Source organism: Caretta caretta, chromosome 2 (genome assembly GCF_965140235.1).
Source record: "Caretta caretta isolate rCarCar2 chromosome 2, rCarCar1.hap1, whole genome shotgun sequence".
Taxonomy (NCBI): domain Eukaryota; kingdom Metazoa; phylum Chordata; order Testudines; family Cheloniidae; genus Caretta; species Caretta caretta.
Window position 1 is genome coordinate 202,383,798 of NC_134207.1, and position 21,005 is coordinate 202,404,802.

At 43.8% G+C, this 21,005-nt stretch overlaps 1 long non-coding RNA gene across 1 annotated transcript in view; it reads right to left on the bottom strand.

Annotated features, from left to right (window-relative positions):
- Positions 1-8,474: 8,474 nt before the first annotated feature.
- LOC142070866 (uncharacterized) overlaps positions 8,475-21,005 on the bottom strand; it is a 34,845-nt gene continuing 22,314 nt past the window's right edge. Inside the window, exon 3 of the long non-coding RNA XR_012666782.1 lies at positions 8,475-8,614. This is a non-coding gene — a long non-coding RNA (uncharacterized LOC142070866). The remainder of the gene's footprint in view (positions 8,615-21,005) is intronic.

Sequence of the window (21,005 nt, forward strand, 5' to 3'; positions counted from 1 at the left end):
GGTATCATGTTAGCTATCCTCCAGTCATTTGGTACAGAAGATGATTTAAATGATAGGTTACAGACTACAGTTAGTTGTTCTGAAAGTTCACGTTTGAGTTCCTTCAGAACTTTTGGGTGAATACCATCTGGTCATGATGACTTATTACTGTTTAGTTTATCAATTTGTCCCTAAACCTCCTCTAATGACACCTCAGTCTGGTACAGTTCCTCAGATTTGTCACCTAGAAAGAATGGCTGAGGTTTGGAAATCTCCCTCACATCCTCAGCCATGAAGACCGATGCAAAGAATTCATTTAGTTTCACTGCAATGGCCTTATTGTCCTTGAGTGCTCCTTTAGCATCTTGATCATCCAGTGGCCCCACTGGTTGTTTAGCAGGCTTCCTGCTTCTGATGTACTTAAAAAAAATTTGCTATTACTTTTTGAGCCTTTGGCTAGTTGTTCTTCAGATTATCTTTTGGCCTTCCTAATTATATTCATTTGCCAGAGTTTGTGAGTCTTTCTGTTTAACTTCCACTTTTTAAAGGATGCCTTTTTGCCTCTAACTGCTTCTTTTACTTTGTTGTTTAGCCACGGTGGCACTTTTTTGAAATTCTTACTATGTTTTTTTATTTGAGATATATATTTAAGTTGAGCCTCTATTATGGTGTCTTTAAAAAGTTTCTGTGCAGCTTGCACTTTTGGCACTGTACCTTTAATTTCTGTTTAACTAACTTCCTCATTTTTGTTCTAGTCCCTCGTTCTGAAATTAAATGCTAACATGTTGGGCTGCTGTGGTATTTTTCCTGGCACAGGGATGTTAAATTTAATTATATTATGGTCACTATTACCAAGCTGTCCAGCTATAATCACTTCTTGGACCAGATCCTGTGCTCCACTTAGGACTAAATCAAGAGTTGCCTCTCTTCTTGTGGGTTCCAGAACTAGCTGCTCCAAGAAGCAGTCATTTAAGGTGTCAAGAAACTTTATCTCTGCATCCCTTCCTGAGGTGACATGTACCCAGTCAATAAGGGGATAGTTGAAATCCCCCATTATTATTGAGTTTTTTATTTTTATAGCCTCTCTAATCTCCCTGAGCATTTCAGAGTCACCATCCTGGTCAGGTGGTCAATAATATAGCCCTACTGCTGTATTCTCATTATTGGAGCATGGAATTACTATCCATAGAGATTCTATGGTACAGTTTGGCTCATTTAAGATTTGTCCTTCATTTGATTCTACACTTTCTTTCACATATAGTGCCATTCCCTCTTCCCCCTCCCCCACCGCACGACCTGTTCTGTCCTTGCGATATATTTTATATCTTGGTATTACTGTGTCCCATTGACTTTCCTCATTCCATCCTTTGTTTAACAGGATTGTATGTATTATAATTCGGTGTAAAATGTGGCCCTGTATTACTATTGCATTGTGTCAGTCTATAATGCCATAAGTGTCTTTTATTTTTCTAAAAACTTTTACTTAGAGCTTTTTCAACAAAAGTGTACAAGACAAGACAGGGTGCACACATGCATATACCATTGTGATTCTCCAGGCCTGCCCTCTTAAGAGAATTATTTCCCAACCCACCTTTCAGAGGTTGACCCTTAACATTTTGCAGAGACAAGCCCTAAACTTGCCATTTAACAACAAGCTTCTCCTAAATTTTGTAGCTGGTAACTCCTGTCATATTATCCCCTAGTTTTCCTGTTCTGATTCCTGACCAGCTGTTGCACTCTCACCAAAACACAAACAAGGTAAACTGCTCAGTGAAGATGTCAGAAAAACCATACAATGAATATGAAGGAAAAAGAGATGAGAGAGCAAGAACAACAGAAAAAAAGAAGCTTCTAATACGTTTCGCTGCATTTTTACAAGGGTATGGATTCAACCCACAGTTGCTTGATGAAAGTACTGGGGGGAAGAGAGAGCTTCTGAGTCTCTTGTTCCCCAGCTTTTCAGGGAAATACATAAGATTGGTCTGTTTCATTGCTGTTTAACAAACTACATGCATCAGCTATGACACTGACTGAAGTCAGGTACATCTCACAAAGGTTAGTACTCATCCATTCACCACTGGTGAAGAGTCAAGTTCATTTGTCAGCCGCTATGTATAATTATTTGGGTGCAATTCTCAGAATGCTAGTAGCCCCTTTATGAGAGATGAAATACATGAAATGGATGCATGTCTGGGTACAGTGCACAAGAAATAGGATTTAATCTGTTTGTTTTGACCACAGACATGAATAGGCAAGATGCTTTTGTGATTAATCGTGTTGCCCTAATTTAATGGTGTTTGTCACTAGGAGGAATCTGTTCAGGAAGCTTCCACTTGCATTAAACAGACTATATTTTTATTGATGGTTGTCACCATCTGCTCAAATGGCATATCACCTTATTGAGTGGGCACAATGCTTTTCTACCAGATGGGCATGCCAGAGAACCACTATGTCCAGTATGTGTCATTATTAGAGTAGGGTTCCAGTCCCCAGGGTTGAAACCACAGTTGGCGTATAACTTCTGTGCTTAACTTTAAGCTCATATTTCATTATTTCTCCTTATATTTTGAAAATGCCATAATAGATTACAAAGCTGTGAATGGAAAGATTTTGGCTGTTGTGAGTCAGGATTAATGTTCATGGGAGACTATTACAATAAAGTCTCCACACTTTTTCGATTTGCTGGGGGAAACATTTGTTGATCTTTGCTGAAGTAATATGCGTGGCCCATTTGAGCAGCCTGGTGCATAGCTCAGTTGGATGTACACATAAGGTCTGCAGCCTTTGCTAGATTTCACATAGTTCTGTATCATTTCCACTAAAAATTGCACTTTATGTAGTTCAAAAGTATCTATATTTTTGGTATTGAAAATACATATAGGGTTATTGGTGGTAAATTCTGCTAATAATTAAATATTAGCTCTCTTTGGTTGCTCCTAGGTGCTCAGTATGTCTTAAAACTTTCAGTGCCTAAACATATAGTTAGGTGGCAAAAAAAAAAAGAGGGACCTAAATTCTGAAAATGTTGACTGAAATGAATATCAATGTGAGATTTTTTTTCATGCTGTATTCACAAAGTAGATGTCTTTTCTGTTGTTTTTTTAGCAACAGGGGGTTGCCTTTTCTTCATTTTAGAAAGAATAATCTTCCTTGTGCTATGCACTTATTAGATCAGATTTTATCAGCAATTTAGAGTCAAAGTCAGGTCAGCCTAAATAGCTAAAGTATACTTATTTCTAAAAATACATTTTCTTTAAGCCTTGAAATCTTCTGCAGAGTCTAGGTTTTGTGAAAGATCCCGCTTCTGATTGGATTTGAGGTAGAAGAAAGAGTTGAAATCAGAGTGCAAAGGCTTTTAAATGACATGGATTAGTCCTTGGGTGACTTTGTTTTGCAGTTATAAAAGAGTTTGCAGGAGTGGAGACAAAACATTAATTAAATCTCACAATAAATATATGCAACAACAACAAAAGTATCCCTGCAAAAAATGATGAGATTGAAAATATAACAAAATTGAGGACTAAATTCTGCTAATAAGCACTAGCGTAAAGCATGATAGTATTAATATTTTACATTTTAATGTGGACTCAAGGGCAAATATTGCATCAATTCAGGGTGGGTAGTATAGACACAATTAATGGTGTTTCAGTTAGCCCAATGCAACCTATAGAAGAATGATCAGCTGAGTGCTCTGATGTGGACAAAGCCTCAGATTCTGATCTGTTATACTAGTGTAAATCTGGAGTAGGACCATTGAATCAAATGAAGCTACTCCAGATTTACATTTGTATGAGATCAGAATCTACCTTAATGTATACAGCTGCATAATCTGTTTTATTTTGAAAAGTACTTTGATTTTTGTTGGATGGAAGGAACAAAGTAAGTACAAAATATTATTATTTTAATATATATTCAGGTTACTGCTGCATCTACAGATTGTTTTACTCCCACAATTTTATCTCAGCTGTGTTGCACATATATGACTAGTAGTTAAACTTCTACTAAGAAGGGACCTATGTTTTATCGGAGGACTCATGGGCAAAGAGCTAGCACAAGGCCTATGTTCCGCATCAGTCCTCAAAACAGGCCTTAAGTGGGGCTTAAGTAATGCATAGAACCATAAGTTCAACTATATATGTTTTTGTTTCACTTTAAATAAGTAGCAGATCTCAGAAACTTCTAAGAGTTATGGATAAGTTGCCTACATGTAATAATGTGATGATTTTAAGTTCTGTTGTCTTGTGGCTTCTAGGCCTAAAAGCAAGAGTTGAATCCCATTGTCACAGCTGGGAGTCTTCCATTTAAAATAGAAAGCTCTCACTCCTAGCCCAGAAGGTTCAGAAATAGCTAGATCTTCAATTTATCACTGGAGCAACAATGGATATTGTCTGTCCTGTTCTTTGACACAGAGAACCATGTGAGGGGGAGAGGGAGAAAGGGGAAAGAGGTACTTTCTATAGAATTCTATTTAATTTCTATTGATGACATTCATCATTTTCCACTATTAAATTCCGCAAGATTTTTCCATAAGGGATGATCTCTGTTATGCACCAAAGTGGTTATTTGTTAAAAAAGTATCTAAGGGAGCCTTTTCCCTTGTGGGCAAGTGAGGCAGTAACTATGTTTCTCTGCCCCCATGTGTCTCATATATTTTTCTGATAGGCTGATGGCACACTGTCTCAGGACCCACAGTCCTTCTGACATATCACTCTCATTATGAGCTAAAAAGATCAAAATAAAGAATTAGCTGAATAGACCAGCTATGGAAATATGCATATAAATCACTGTTCTGCCTTCCACTGCTAGACAGAAAGTAGAAATACGGTATTAAATTAATCTCTTTAGTTCCACAGGCAATTGTAGGTTTATGCATAATTTTCACTTTGTTTGGTGACTGATGGTAGGGTTATTTATAAAATATAATTCTTTAAATGTTCTATAGTGATATATGCAGGTGGGAGAATATATTGTATTGTTTCAGCTTCATTTTCCTGCTGTCGCTGGGAGTTGGAGCTGCTCTCGGCACCTTTGAAAATCGACTATTTATTTAGATGCCTAGATATGGTGTTAGACACCTAATTTCAGGCCCCTAAATTTGAAAATTTTGGTCTAAAGTTCTAAGTGCTTTGATTGTTTTCAGTCCTTAGCGTATATAAAATATGTCACAAGTTTTGTGACAGAAATCCTGATATACAGCAGCCCTTGCTGTTTTAAGTCACATAACCAATTTTTTCTATGATGCAATTTGGTATATGCACATTACAATTATCTATATACTATTACACACACAAAAGTTTAACATGATTAAGGTTGCAAACTCAAGCATGCAAAATTTAGGAAAATCAAAACTTAAGGTTGTCTGTTCTATCTTAATTCAACCTCCTTATGCTTATGTATTACCATCTTTAATTACATGATGACATACTATTTTTAACACAGGACCCTTGTTGCATTCAGTGCACAGAATGGATGATGCTGTTTATGTGCAGCTGTTCAACATTTTGTTTGAATATTGAGGAGATATGTGTGGCCTGTGCCATATTTACTGCACACCATTCAAACCCTGCTCTGAAGAGAGAGTTATTAATTTCCTTATGGGCTTTTCTATGGCACTCATAACAATAGTACCTGAGCACTTCACAAATATGAATTTATTTTCACAACACCCTTGTGAGGTGACGGCGGTGGGATTATCTCCATTTTAAAAATGGGGAACGGAGGCACACAGAGTGGTCAAAATAGCCACTAATTTGACACGCTCAATTTGAAATACCTAGGGCCAGATGTGCAAACCACAGCTCCCATTGACTTCAGTGAGTGCTCCCTGACATTAGCCCTCCACTTCCCCCCTCCCCTGCACAGCAAGCAGGAGGCTCTCGGGAGCAGCTCCAAGGCAGAGGGCAGGAGCAGCACATGGCAGTGGGGGGAGGGACAGCTGAACTGCTGGCAAGGCTGCCGCACAGGGAACGTAAAGGAGCAGGGAGCTGATAGGGGGGCTGCCGGTCCACCCTGGTTCCAAGCCCCCACCAGCTAGCTGCAACGGGCTGCTCTTCCTGCAAGCAGTGGACAAAACAGGTGGCTGCCAAAGTACATTATAAGGGAGCATTGCACAACTTTAAATGAGCATGTTCCCTAATTGATCAGCAACGTAACAACGAAACAACGTTAACTGGGACGACTTTAAGTGAGGAGTTACCGTACTCTGTAGTAAAATACAAGAGCTTGTGGAGGACCTCCCCAAGCATAAACGTCCTCAACTCAATGCCATTATCAATGAGGGTCAGTTAATAGCCCACACAGCGCTGCAAGCCTCAATGGATGTAGAGAACACAGCTAACTGAACAACCGCAACAGCTGTGGTTATGAGAAGAACATCACGGTTGCAGGCTTTGGGAATTCCAAAAGAACTACAGCTAAAAGTGGAGGACCTCCCCTTCCTTAGGGCTAAACTATTCTCGTCTCAAACAGACGACATCCTCCATACCATGAAGGACTCCTGAGCAACGCTGCGTACGCTAGGCAAGCACCCACCGCCTGACAGACGCCCTCACTTTATACCATACCAGAGGTCACAATACATCTTGTTTAACCATCAACAACCATGGTACTTCACTCAGAACACACCCAAACAACAGGCTCAGAGACGACGAGCTCCACAGAACCAGGGCCTCGTCCACCCATCCATCTACATCTAAGCCACAATTTTGAAGTCTTGGTGGAGGGTACGCACACACCTCCCCACACCTCTAGTGCCAACAGATACCCCATCCCACAATTTTGGTCACTGCCTACACCCATTTTACCATGCCTGGGCTACGATAACCGCAGATCAATGGGCTTTGGAGCTCATACAATCTGGCTACACCATTCCTTTCACTGCCATCCCTCCTATCCCCCCTTCCCTGTCCCTTTTCAGGGACCCCTCTCACGAGCACCTTCTGCAACAGGAAGTAGAGCACCTCCTGCTGCTGGGTGCTGTAGAGCCAGTACCACATCAATACCGAGGGAGGGTTTTTATTCCAAATATTTCCTGACAGAGAAGAAAGGAGGGGGGTGGAGACCAATCTTAGATCTCCAAAAACTCAACAGGTTCGTACGCAACCACAGGTTCAAAATGGTCACTCTGGCCACAGTAATCCCAGCGCTAGACAGGGGGACTAGCCCTCGACCTCCAAGATGCATACTTCTATATTACAATACATCCTGCCCACAGATGGTTCCTGTGGTTCACAATAGGACCCAACCACTACCAGTGCAGGGTCCTTCCCTTCGGACTGTCCACTGCTCCCCGCGTATTCTCAAAAATGCTCGCGGCAGCACATTAACAAAGCAAAGGAGTCATAATCTTCCCCTATTTGGACGATCACCTTCTTAAGGGTACCAACCGACAAGAAACGGCAGGCATGCTGAAGACCACAATAGACCTGTTTCACCAGCTATGTCTACAGATAAATAAAAAGAAATCCATCATGGAACCAACCCAGTGATTGGAGTTTATCGGAGCCGGCCTCGACTCCATACAAGCCAAGGCAATATTGCCAAACCACAGATTCACTACATTGACCAATTTTATTTCCATGGTGACCATCAGCCCACAAATTTCAGTGAGGACATGCCTTCAGATTCTGGGACATATGGCAGCTACGACTTTCGTAGTAAAGTATGCCAGACTCCATATGCGCTGTCTGCAGCACTGGTTGAGCACGGTCTATGCACCCAGCAAACACTCTCTCAGCAGACGTGTGACACTACCACCAAGGGTCATCCTCTCCCTACAATGGTGGACGCAGCCAGGGAAAGTATGCTCCAGAATTCCCTTTCAACAAGACCCCCCGTTAGTGACTATTACAACAGATGCCTCCCTGATAGGTTGGGGCACCCACTTGAGTCATCACAATGTACAAGGCAAGTGGTCCGCGACGGAAACCAGACTACATATCAATCTCCTGGAGCTCCACAAAGTACACAATGCATGCCGACACTTCCTCCCACTGATACGTGAACCTCAATCTCAGTTTTCACCGACAATGTGGCGTGCATGTTTTACATCAATCGCCAAGGAGGAGCCAGGTCTCACTTGCTATGCATAGAAGCCATGAATTTATGGAACTTCTGCATCCGCAACAATGTAAACATCACAGCATCATACCTACCAGGTTGCCAAAACACTACAGCCGACAACTTCAGCAGGCACTTCTCACAAGAACACGAGTGGGAAATCCACGACAGTGTTCTCAGCATGATATTCCAAAAATGGGGTTACCCAGTAATCAACCTTTTCGCCTCAGCGACAGATCACAAATGTCCATTCTTTTGCTGCAGGGCAGGCCTGGCACTGGGATCGTTATCCTCATCCCGTGGAACGCATCACCCATATACACCTTCCTGCCGATACCACTGATCCCACGGGTCATCCACAAGATATGACTTGACAGAACATACATTCTCATTGTCCCCACATGGCCCAGACAGACTTGGTTTCCATACCTCTCACATCTAGCAGTCTGTGCCCCACAACTGCTGCCTTTCCGGACGGATCTCCTGTCCCAGAACAAGGGCCTGATGCTCCATTCAGACCCAGCGAAACTCAGTCTCAAAGCATGACTCCTCTCTGGTTCCAATATGGGGAACTGAACTGTTTGGAGAAAGTAAAACAGGTATTATTAAATAGCTGTCACCTCACCACTAGAAATACTTACCGCCACAAGTGGAGAAGATTCTCCCTTTGGTGTCAGCAAAAACAGCTGGACACGACCAAGGCACCTCTATCTATGATCCTGGACTATCTACTAGAACCGAAGGAAATGGGGTTAGCCATAAGTTCTATTAAAGTACACCTGGCTGCCATCATGGCCCTCCACAAACAAATAGAAGGGGCTTCAAAATTCACTCACCCGATTACACAACGTTTTCTAGCAGGTATACAGAACATGCATCCAGAAGTATGCCAACCTGCACCAGCATGGGATCTCAATCTTGTGCTCAAATGTCTCCCAAAACCACCCTTTGAACCTCTAGCAACCTGATTGCTCCTACATATGTCAATGAAGGTTGCATTCCTAGCGGCAATCATGTCTGCAAGATGTGTCAGTGAAATAGGAGCATTGATGGCTGAACACTATATTTACCAAAGACAAAATCATGTTACATCCTCACCCAAAATTCTTGCCCAAAGTGGCTACAAATTTTCATATTAACCAAACCATACACTTACCTGTCTTCTATCCCAAGCCATATAAGGACTCTCGAGAAGCAACGTTGCACATGCTAGATGTCAGATGGTCTGTAGCCTTCTACTTGGACAGAACTAAACCATTTTGCAAGTCATGGAGACAATTCGTCTCCACAGCAGAGAGCTCTAAGGGCTCTACAATATTGACCCAGAGACTCTCCAAATGGGTCTCTACCTGTATTCAAACTTGCTACCACCTGCTTCACAAAGAACCTCCTGTGGACATCAGATCCCACTCAATGCGAGCCATGGCGACATCAATTGCATGGATGAGGCTTTCTTCCGGCAACTCGCAGAAGCTACTAGATCACACGCCCTGGTTCTCATGGGCGACTTTAATCTTCCTGATATCTGCTGGGAGAGCACTACAGCGGTGCATAGACAATCCAGGAAGTTTTTGGAAAATGTAGGGGACAATTTCCTGGTGCAAGTGCTGGAGGAGCCAACTAGGAGGGGAGCTTTTCTTGACCTGCTGCTCACAAACCGGGAAGAATTAGTGGGGGAAGCAAAAGTGGACGGGAATCTGGGAGGCAGTGACCATGAGTTGGTTGAGTTCAGGATCCTGACACAGGGAAGAAAGGTAAGCAGCAGAATACGGACCCTGGACTTCAGGAAAGCAGATTTCGACTCCCTCAGGGAACTGATGGGTAGGATCCCCTGGGGGAATAACATGAAGGGGAAAGGAGTCCAGGAGAGCTGGCTGTATTTCAAGGAATCCCTATTGAGGTTACAGGGACAAACCATCCCGATGTGTTGAAAGAATAGTAAATATGGCAGGCGACCAGCTTGGCTTAGCAGTGAAATCCTTGCGGATCTTAAACATAAAAAAGAAGCTTACAAGAAGTGGAAGATTGGACAAATGACCAGGGAAGAGTATAAAAATATTGCTCGGGCATGTAGGAATGAAATCAGGAGGGCCAAATCACACCTGGAGCTGCAGCTAGCAAGAGATGTTAAGAGTAAGAAGAAGGGTTTCTTCAGGTATGTTGGCAACAAGAAGAAAGCCAAGGAAAGTGTGGGCCCCTTACTGAATGAGGGAGGCGACCTAGTGACAGAGGATGTGGAAAAAGCTAATGTACCCAATGCTTTTTTTGCCTCTGTCTTCACGAACAAGGTCAGCTCCCAGACTGCTGCGCTGGGCATCACAGCATGGGGAGTAGGTGGCCAGCCCTCTGTGGAGAAAGAGGTGGTTAGGGACTATTTAGAAAAGCTGGATGTGCACAAGTCCATGGGGCCTGACGCATTGCATCCAAGAGTGCTAAAGAAATTGGGGGCTGTGATTGCAGAGCCATTGGCCATTATCTTTGAAAACTCATGGCGAACGGGGGAAGTCCCGGATGACTGGAAAAAGGCGAATGTAGTGCCAATCTTTAAAAAAGGGAAGAAGGAGGATCCTGGGAACTACAGGCCAGTCAGCCTCACCTCAGTCCCTGGAAAAATCATGGAGCATGTCCTCAAGGAATCAATCCTGAAGCACTTACATGAGAGGAAAGTGATCAGGAACAGTCAGCATGGATTCACCAAGGGAAGGTCATGCCTGACTAATCTAATCGCCTTCTATGATGAGATTACTGGTTCTGTGGATGAAGGGAAAGCAGTGGATGTATTGTTTCTTGACTTTAGCAAAAGCTTTTGACACGGTCTCCCACAGTATTCTTGTCAGCAAGTTAAAGAAGTATGGGCTGGATGAATGCACTATAAGGTGGGTAGAAAGTTGGCTAGATTGTCGGGCTCAACGGGTAGTGATCAATGACTCCATGTCTAGTTGGCAGCTGGTATCAAGTGGAGTGCCCCAAGGGTCGGTCCTGGGGCCGGTTTTGTTCAATATCTTCATAAATGATCTGGAGGATGGTGTGGATTGCACTCTCAGCAAATTTGTGGATGATACTAAACTAGGAGGAGTGGTAGATATGCTGGAGGGCAGGGATAGGATACAGTGGGACCTAGACAAATTGGAGGATTGGGCCAAAAGAAATCTGATGAGGTTCAACAAGGATAAGTGCAGGGTCCTGCACTTAGGACGGAAGAACCCAATGCACCGCTACAGACTAGGGACCGAATGGCTAGGCAGCAGTTCTGCGGAAAAGGACCTAGGGGTGACAGTGGATGAGAAGCTGGATATGAGTCAGCAGTGTGCCCTTGTTGCCAAGAAGGCCAATGGCATTTTGGTATGTATAAGTAGGGGCATAGCCAGCAGATCAAGGGACGTGATCATTCCCCTCTATTCGACATTGGTGAGGCCTCATCTGGAGTACTGTGTCCAGTTTTGGGCCCCGCACTACAAGAAGGATGTGGATAAATTGGAGAGAGGCCAGCGAAGGGCAACAAAAATGATTAGAGGTCTGGAACACATGACTTATGAGGAGAGGCTGAGAGAACTGGGATTGTTTAGTCTGAAGAAGAGAAGAATGAGGGGGGATTTGATAGCTGCTTTCAGCTACCTGAGAGGTGGTTCCAAAGAGGATGGTTCTAGACTATTCTCAGTGGTAGAAGAGGACAGGACAAGGAGTAATGGTCTCAAGTTGCAGTGGGGGAGGTTTAGGTTGGATATTAGGAAAAACTTTTTCACTAGGAGGGTGGTGAAACAGTGGAATGCGTTACCTAGGGAGGTGGTAGAATCTCCTTCCTTAGAAGTTTTTAAGGTCAGGCTTGACAAAGCCGTGGCTGGGATGATTTAATTGGGGATTGGTCCTGCTTTGAGCAGGAGTTTGGACTAGATGACCTCCTGAGGTCCCTTCCAACCCTGATATTCTATGATTCCCCTTCATAGATATTTGTAGAGCTGCAACCTGGACATCAGAGCACACTTTTGCAAAGCATTACGCTATCACCCAAGGCCTTGTCTCAGACTCTATCGTTAGCCTCACAGTGCTCTCATCACACACTTATACATAACTCTGAACATAACTCTACAAACACCTAGAGTGGAGCACCCACAGGGACACCACTCAAAGAAGAAGAAGTTACTCACCTTGTGCAGTAATGATGGTTCTTCGAGATGTGTGTCCCTGTGGGTGCTGCACTACCCACCCTCCTCCTCCCCTCTACTTTGGAGTTCACACAGCTGAGTTCTGTGGTAGAGAAGGAACGGAGGGGACAGTTGGTGGTGCGCACGCTACAGGAGATGCCAACGGGTGCACGAGACAACTCCTGTGCACACCCTTCCCCCGACTGAGTACTGCTGCGAGAAATCTCTGATCTCTGGTGCAGGGACGCACCGACACCTAGAGTGGAGCACTCACAGGGACACACATCTCGAAGAACCATCGTTACTGCAAAAGGTGAGTAACTTCTTCTTTTCAGAGGCTTATTACTCAGCCAAATTTGGGCTGATTTTCATGGAGGTGGCAAAAGGTACATCTCTGATGCAAAGCCCACCTCCTGCCAAATTTCAAGTCCCTGCACCAAAGCACGGGAGCTCTAGAGCTGTTCAAAAGAGAGGGGGAAAGGGTATTAGGATGTTTTACTATGGGCAAAACATATTTTTTCTAGCTTTGTTTTCAGAAACAGTTTAATCATTTTGGCTGGGGAGGATGTGGGGGGAAGGGGAAGAAACAGCCTGGGTCAGACCACTGGCATGGAAAATTACAGCCCAAATGGTTAGTGTTTGGCAAAGTTTTAAGCAACTGAAAACAGTGTCTTGTATTGGGAAGCATTAAGCACCCTTCCTAATAGGTGGTGCTACCTGCCTGTCCTATAATTAGCTTTTCAGAACAAAGTTTTGCAGGTGAAATGATGAACAGTTGAGGATAGCTGGTGTGACTGCCCAGAGCTGATAAGCAGCAGTGCTCGCTATATGGAATATTTGCAAGCTTTGTAAATGGCATTATGTATCTATGTTATGAAGTTCTGCAATTAGCAGAGTCCTAAGATCTCAGCCCGCTCATTTCTGCCACTTTCTAGTTTCTTTTCTTTATAAAAAGAATGAGAAAATCACAAAAATTATGTTGCTGGAATGTTAGGATAGAGATTTAAACTCACAAAAGCCAGGGAATATTGTGCTTAATTTGACTCTTCCTATTCCCATCCCAATCTACCCTCATCTTTAGCTCCCTTGTCCATATTCATTACATGTATTAGGACAGTTTGACATGGAATTGCTCCAGTGTTCATATACTTGCAGAATCTGATATTTTACTGCCACCAGTGATGGGATATTTGTACCTTGGCCCTAGTGAAAGCTTTTATACAAATAAATGTTTGTGTAATATTATGTCTCAGTGCTCTGTGTTATGGTAAATAATGAAAGACACTACTTACAATGTCTGTATTCTATTGCATAGAGATAAGGGCTGGCATTAGAAGGAAGGGGAAGAGCATGAGTAATTCACTGACTACAGATTTCAATTTCAGCCTTAATATTCCATCTGTGTGGCTTTTTGGAGTGACCCATAGCTTTAGATAAAATACTGTTATTTTTCAGCAGCATTGTCCCTTTGTATTTTGCTTTCTGAATTTAGCACTACTGATAGCAGCTACTAAAAGTTTTATTTTTATTTCAACAATAGGGGGCATCCTAGCATTTCCACACTAGGAGAGAAATATAAAACTCTAACAGTAAAACCGTATATGACAGTCTGCACAGCAGTAACATCCAGCACAGCAAGATATCAAAACAGAAATAGTAGCTGTTAACTGAAGGAGGGAGTTTGCTTAACACTGCACTTTCCAAAATGAAGAGCATCAGAGATATATGCATATTTAAGTCATAATACAGAGTGGAAAAAATTCTGTAGGGGAGTCATAATTCAAAGGGAAAGGAACCATACAATATTATTGTTTTTACAATATTTTTGGATTTGTTTCATACAGAAAAATACTGATCCCTTAACTGTTTAAGGAGGTCATTATTTTCTGGTCAAATTAAACAAACATTTGGCCCTGTTCCTGCAAATGCTTATACACATGCTCAATTTTATGCAGGTGACACAGTGTGTACTACCTTTACTTGTGTATAAAGGTAAGCACATGCCTCCATTTTTGTGTGGCCAACTTGAGACTCCATAAAGGGGCCTAATTTTCAGGGGGTGGGCAATCAACGCTTCCCGATAATCAAGCCCCTTATGTTATCACAGTGGGTAACCAAAAATGGAGGCATACTAAATCACTAGTCATCTATGAAAATGTGAGGCCATCATGTGAGTTTACTAGAGTCTGCAGCAGTTATACCTCCATGGCATGAGAGAGAACCAGGGGTGCATGCTCTGGCCTTGGTGCGGAGGCCTCAAAGTAGTTGCTTGTGTTTGTAGGAAGTGAGGAGGAAGTTAGTCTAAAGTTAGTTTTAATAGCAAAGAAATAGTAGGTCCATCATCCCCGTTCTCTTCACTATGAAAGTGCCACTTAAAAACGTGTCAATGAATACAATAGCGAAGTTTTGGTTGTAAGCATTGGTACCAGGACTGTTCTGGTTTGTTTGGGACTCAGTATGCAGTTTTCTAAAAGGTCTGTGCAAATTCTAAAATTTCCCATTAAAGGGCAACAACCACCACCGGGGTGTCTTGGCATAGTCTGTGTCTACTCTTGGGGCTTGAGCAGGAGTCAGACTACTTCAAACAGTGTATCCTCTCCTCTCCAACAGCAAAGCATTGCAACCTTTGAAAGGAATCTGCACTGCTGCAGAAAGTAATGGTAGTGACAGAGATGATGCTGACAGAGTGACACTGCACATTCGTCTGTGAGAAACTGGCTCATGCAGCCATACTATTGTGCAAAGTGACCCAAGTATGTTCCCTACTTCTCTGCAATGGGTGGGCAGGTGTATACATGGAATTACCCACTGTCAGTGCTTGCTCACTTTTCTGTTTTTGTTATGTTAGTTTGATTAAAAATGTTTCAGCCCATCCAAGGGTTATTAATTAGTAACTTAAGTGACAGTTACTTTATTGGCACCAGCATATATTCTTCTCTTTGTCCATTCACAGTCTCTCCAGGTGAACTCATCCATTGCCAGGGGTTTCACAATCCATCTGAAGGATGATAATGTGCAATTTTGCCTTTTCATCTGAACTTCTCTGTTTCTTCCCTTCCCTGCAGACTCTCATCTCTGACATCTGTCCTGCTGCCATCTCATGGTGAAAATGGGGTCGGATTAAATCTTCCTTCCCAACCTTCCCTCTTCCTTTTCTTTCTTAGACAGCTCCACTTTCCTTTCTCCCCTGTGCTCACAACCTGGGTGTCCTATTGAACTCAGTCCTCCCCATAAACCTGACTGACAAGATTTGGTGAAAAATCTTCATCTGAAAATATTCTAAAACCTTTCCTCTTCCTCTTAATAAACTCTTGTCTCCATTCCTTGTCATCAAGTGAGTCAACTACTTTAAACATAGGTTGACCAGACAGCAAGTGTGAAAAATTGGAACAGAGTGTGGGGGTTAATAGATGCCTATATAAGATGGAGCCCCAAATATTGGGACTGTCCCTATAAAATCGGGACATCTGGTCACCCTATTTAAACTTCTCATCTTTGTTCTCTCCACATCCCAACTTACCCCCCACCCCCACTATTTAACCCTGCTGCTGATAAAATCATCTTCCCATCCCATTGCTCTATATCACTCCTATCTTTGAATCCTTTCAGTGGTTTCATCTTACTTTCTCCATGAAGTTCACATTTTTCATCCTTCAAGGCTATGCACAACTCCAGCCCTGAGTTTATCTTTTCTCTCATTTCCCACAATTCCAGTCTCTCCTATGCTCCCTCTAAGCCTCCTCCCAACTGTCCCTGTTGTATTTTGCTCCCATTCTCATCTTTATGCCTCTTCCCACAATGCCCCTAAGTTTGCAACTCTCTCTCCATGCATCAAATGATTTCCCGCTCTGCATTCAAATCTCCTCTTAAAACACACTTCTTCCATCAGTCCTGGCACAGACTGACTGGCCTTTTAAAAGGGAGGCGGGTCCAGTGCACCTGTGACTCATCAGCTGGTTCCCAAGAAGGCCCTGGAGCCCTATAAAGGAGAGAACGTATGGGGAGGTGGCTGCTGCCTAAAACCAGACTGATGGAATCAGGAAGGCCGGGAAGTAAGAACTGACTGAGAACAAAGAAGAGACAGAAGGAGCAACAGGGACTAACCCAGGGAATCTGCCATAGGGTGGCCTCCAGAAAATATTGGCATTGCTTCAAGATTGGCCTGTCATTCCATGGATTGTCTCTGAACTGGATTGTTTGTGTCTGATGAAGGGCATCCCTACACTTCAAGCTGGGGGATATAATTTCCAGCTTGAGGAATGGTTCCTGCTCTAGCTCTCATCCAGTTAGTGCACTGAAAATAGAGCATAGCCATGCTGGTGTGAGCAATGTGAGGGTCTAGCCTCCCCAAGTAAGTCTCCATCTGAGACCATAGGCACATACTCGGGGCAGCTAACTCCTCACGCTGCTGCGGCTATTTTTAGCCCACTACCTCCATCTGAAAAAGTAGGAATAATGCTTAATAATGCTCAGCTTGTTGCCAGTGTTCACATTACTACTGTGAGGGGCATGGTATAAGAACGGATATAGAACAGAAATGTTAAAAATAAGGCTACATCGGACATGCTCAGGTAACGATAAAGAGCAGAACCCTGTGTTAAAAGCTACAGGGATCATTGCGTATTTATCTGGAAATTCTTCTGAATTCAACACCATTTCCTCCTGACGGCCCAGGACAGTGAGCTCTCAGGGTATGGCTGCACTACAGCTGGGAGAGTCTCCTAACCTGGGTAGACAGATTCATGCTCGCAGGGCTCGAAAATAGCCGTGTGGGCATTGTGACTCCTGGGGAGACTCAGGTTAGCCACCTGAGCTCAGACCCAGTGGGGTCAGGTTGATGTGAGAGCCTGAGCTGCAACATCCCCACTGCTATCTCTCGCATGCTAGCTTGAGCCCTGCTAGCATGAGGCTAGCAGGCTGGGCAGCTCATTCCCAGCTGCAGTATATGCCTATCCTTAGGGACAGACTTTTTAAACTTTTCTTTTTACACTCTCTGGCCATGTGTAATCATTATTTCTGTTACCTGCTGCTTCCAGCAACTTCAGCCTTTGAATTCAAAGCAGAGCTGATCCAGAAAAGATACTTTCATTGCCCACAAACTCCCTCATTGGGGTAATTCAGATTCAAAGCCTTCCTGTCAGAAGGAAAGCAAAGATAGTTTGTTTTATGTAGTGCAGGGTTCTCTCTTCCTGGGCTACTTAACTAGTATTTTGCAGTGATCATCTGAAAAAGTTTTTGTAAAGCACAAGTCCCCTTTCCCCCCACCACCCACTTTTCAGCCTTAATGGAATAGTTCAGAGACAGGAGCAAACTGTCTTACAAACCTCTTACAAACTCTCAGGTCCTCTCGCATCTGACTGCTGAGGCATCTATGCTAGCTTGCTAAGGACATTTTATATGAAAACCTGCAGAAACTGATCCTATGGGCAGTGGCAGTTTTGGCACTGGGGCACTGCCCCGCTGAGAAGTGAGACCTGTCACATTCATGTAAATCAGGAGGCAATGGAGGCACAGTGGTATGCATCTGGCATAAATGAGAGGAGAACCAGGCCCTCTATACAAAGCTTCATCAAGGACAAGGGAAAACTATCAGATCACTGGCCTTCTTCTGATGTGTTCAAACCAAGATAAGCAACCCCAACTTTCCATCTTGCACTAAACTGTCTGGCCATAAATGTGATATGTTCAGCTCCTTTTTCATAAACTATAGTGCAGATCATTTTAATAACGACGTGACACTGAGCTTGGTGCTGCTGGAAATTGTTGTGTGGCTCAACATGATAAGCAGCTCTGAAAAAGGAAATCACTCCTGGGAAGTCTTTCACTTAACCATCTTAAAAGGTTCTTGTTTATTAAACATCAACAACATTACTTTTTAATAGTTCCTAGACTCAAGAGAGTTTTGTGTTACCTTTAGAACAGAGGTGGGCAAACTACGGCCCACGGGACCGTCCTGCCCGGCCCTTGAGCTCCCCGCCAGGGAGGCTAGCCTGCAGCCCTTCCCCTGCTGTCTCCCCTCCCCCGCAGTCATGCCACTGCATGGGCAGCGCTCTGGGCAGCAGGGCTGTGTACTCCTGCAGGGCAGAGGAGCAGCGTGATTGGCTCTGGCCGGGCGACGTGGCTGCCAGACATGCTGCTCTGAGCAGCATGGTAAGGGGGCCGGGGCCAGGGGGCAGTTAGGGGACAGGGGACGGATGCATAGGTGTGGGACTTCTGGGGGATCTGTCAGGGGGCAGTTGGATGGGGTGGAGGTTGGGGGTGGTGGTCAGGGAACTGGGAACAGGGGGGTTGGATAGGCGTGGGATCCCAGGAGGCCTGTCAGGGGGCAGTTCGATGGGGTGGAGGTTGGGGGTGGTGGTCAGGGGACTGGGAATGGGGGGGTTGGATAGGCGTGGGATCCCAGGGGGCCTGTCAGGGGGCAGTTCGATGGGGTGGAGGTTGGGGGGGCTGTCAGGGGATGAGGAATGGGGGTGGTTTGGATAGGCATGGGAGTTCCGGGGGACCTGTTAGAGGGCGGGGGTGTGGATAGGGGGCGGGGCAGTCAGGGGACAGGGAGCAGGGGGGGTTGGATAGGGGCAGGGGGTCCCGGGAGGGGGCAGTCAGGGGACAAGGAGTAGGGGGGGTTGGATGGGTTGGGGGTTCTGAGGGGGGAAGTCAGTGAGTGGGAAGTGGGAGGGGTCAGATAGGGGGCAGAGCCAGGCTGTTTGAGGAGGCACAGCCTTCCCTACCCAGCCCTCCATACAGTTTTGCAACCCCAATGTGGCCCTCGGGCCAAAAAGTTTGCCCACCCCTGCTTTAGAATAAAGTGCTTAAAATATTAATCTGCTCCCATATAGTAAGTTTAACCAGAGAGAGGCAATCAAGCATGTGGGAAAAGCAGGAAACACTTTAGCTATTCAGGTCTAGGTTAGTTTACAGAAGCAGTTGGTTTAGGGCCCAGTCTAGGGTTAGCTTAGGGCCCTGGCCTGGTGTTAGGCTTGGAGCCAATTCACTGACTAAGGTGAGTGTAAGTGTGGGAATCAATTAGTGCTTAGAACCATTCGCAATTATCTTTGAGAACCCCAGGAGGACTAGTGAGGACTGGAGAAGGGCAAACATAGTACCTGTATTTTAAAAAAGGAGGAAAGGAGGACCTGTGGAATTATAGACGCATCAGCCTAACTTCAATAGCTGGAAAGATACTGGATCAAACTATTAATCAATTTGTTCAAACCTGGAGGATAATAGGGTTATAAGTAATAGCCAACATGCATTTATCAAGAACTAATTATGCCAAATCAATCTCGTTTTCTTCTTTGACAGGGTTACTGACCTAGTGGACAGGGATGAAGCAGTAGATATGATATATCTTGACTTTTTAGTAAGGCTATTGACACAGTTCCACATGGCATTCTCACAATCAAATAGGGAAATGATGGTCTCGCTTAAACTACTATCATGTTTTACTGTCAAACTGGTGGTGGTGGGGAGATTTAGTGGAGTCCTGAAGAGGTCTGTCCTGGCTCCGGTACTATTCCACATTTTCATTAATGAGCTGAATAATGGAGTAGAGAGTATGCTTATGAAATTTGTTGATTACACCAAACTGAGATGGCACCAAGTTGCAAGGACTTTGGAGGACAGGATTAGAATTCAAAATGACCTTGACAAATTGGAGAATTGGTCTGAAGTCAAGAAGAAATTTAATAAAGACAAGTACTACACTTAGGAAGGAAAAATCAAATGCCCAACTACAAAATGGAGACTGACTGGCTAGGCAGTCATATTACAGAAAAGGATCTGGGAGTTGTTTGACTATGAGCCAACCAAGTAATTTAGCTGTAAAAAGGACTAATATCATTATGAGGGATATTAACAGGAGTATGTAAAACACAGGAGGTAATTGTCCTGCTCTACGTGGCACTGGTGAGGCCTCAGATGGAGTATTGTGCATAGTATTGGGTACTCCACTTTAAGAAAGATGTGACCAAATTAGAGAGTTCAAAGGAGAGCAACCAAAACGATGAAAGTTTTAGAAAACCTGACCTATGAAGAAAGGTTAAAAAAACTGGGCATGTTTAGTCTTGAGAATAAGGGGACCTGATAACAGTCTTCAAATTTGCTAAGGGCTGTTATTACGAGGACAATGATCAGTTGTTCTCCATGTTCACTGATGACAGAACAAACAGTAATCAGCTCAATCTGCAGCAAGGAAGATTTAAATTAGATACTAGGAAAATCTTTCAAACTATAAGGATAGTTAAGTACTTGGGAGGTTAAGTGCCTGTTGGAGATTTTGAAGAACAGGTTAGACAAACACCTGTCAGGGATGGTCTAGGTCTCAAACTGGGGATCGGGACCTTTCAGGGGATCGCAAGGTCATTACATGGGGGATCGCAAGCTGTCAACCTCCACCCCAAACCCTGCTTTGCTTCCAGCATTTATAATGGTGTTAAATATATTTAAAAGTGTTTTTAATTTTTAGGAGGGTCACACTCAGAGACTTGCTATGTGAAAGGAGTCACCAGTAAAAAAGTATGAGAGCCACTTATCTAGGTTTACTTAATCCTTTATGCAAAAAGAAAAGGAGTACTTGTGGCACCTTAGAGACTAACCAATTTATTTGAGCATGAGCTTTCGTGAGCTACAGCTCACTTCATCAGATGCATACCGTGGAAACTGCAGCAGACTTTATATATACACAGAGAATATGAAACAATACCTCCTCCCACCCCACTGTCCTGCTGGTAATAGCTTATCTAAATTGATCATCAGGTGGGCCATTTCCAGCACAAATCCAGGTTTTCTCACCCTCCACCCCCCCACACAAATTCACTCTCCTGCTGG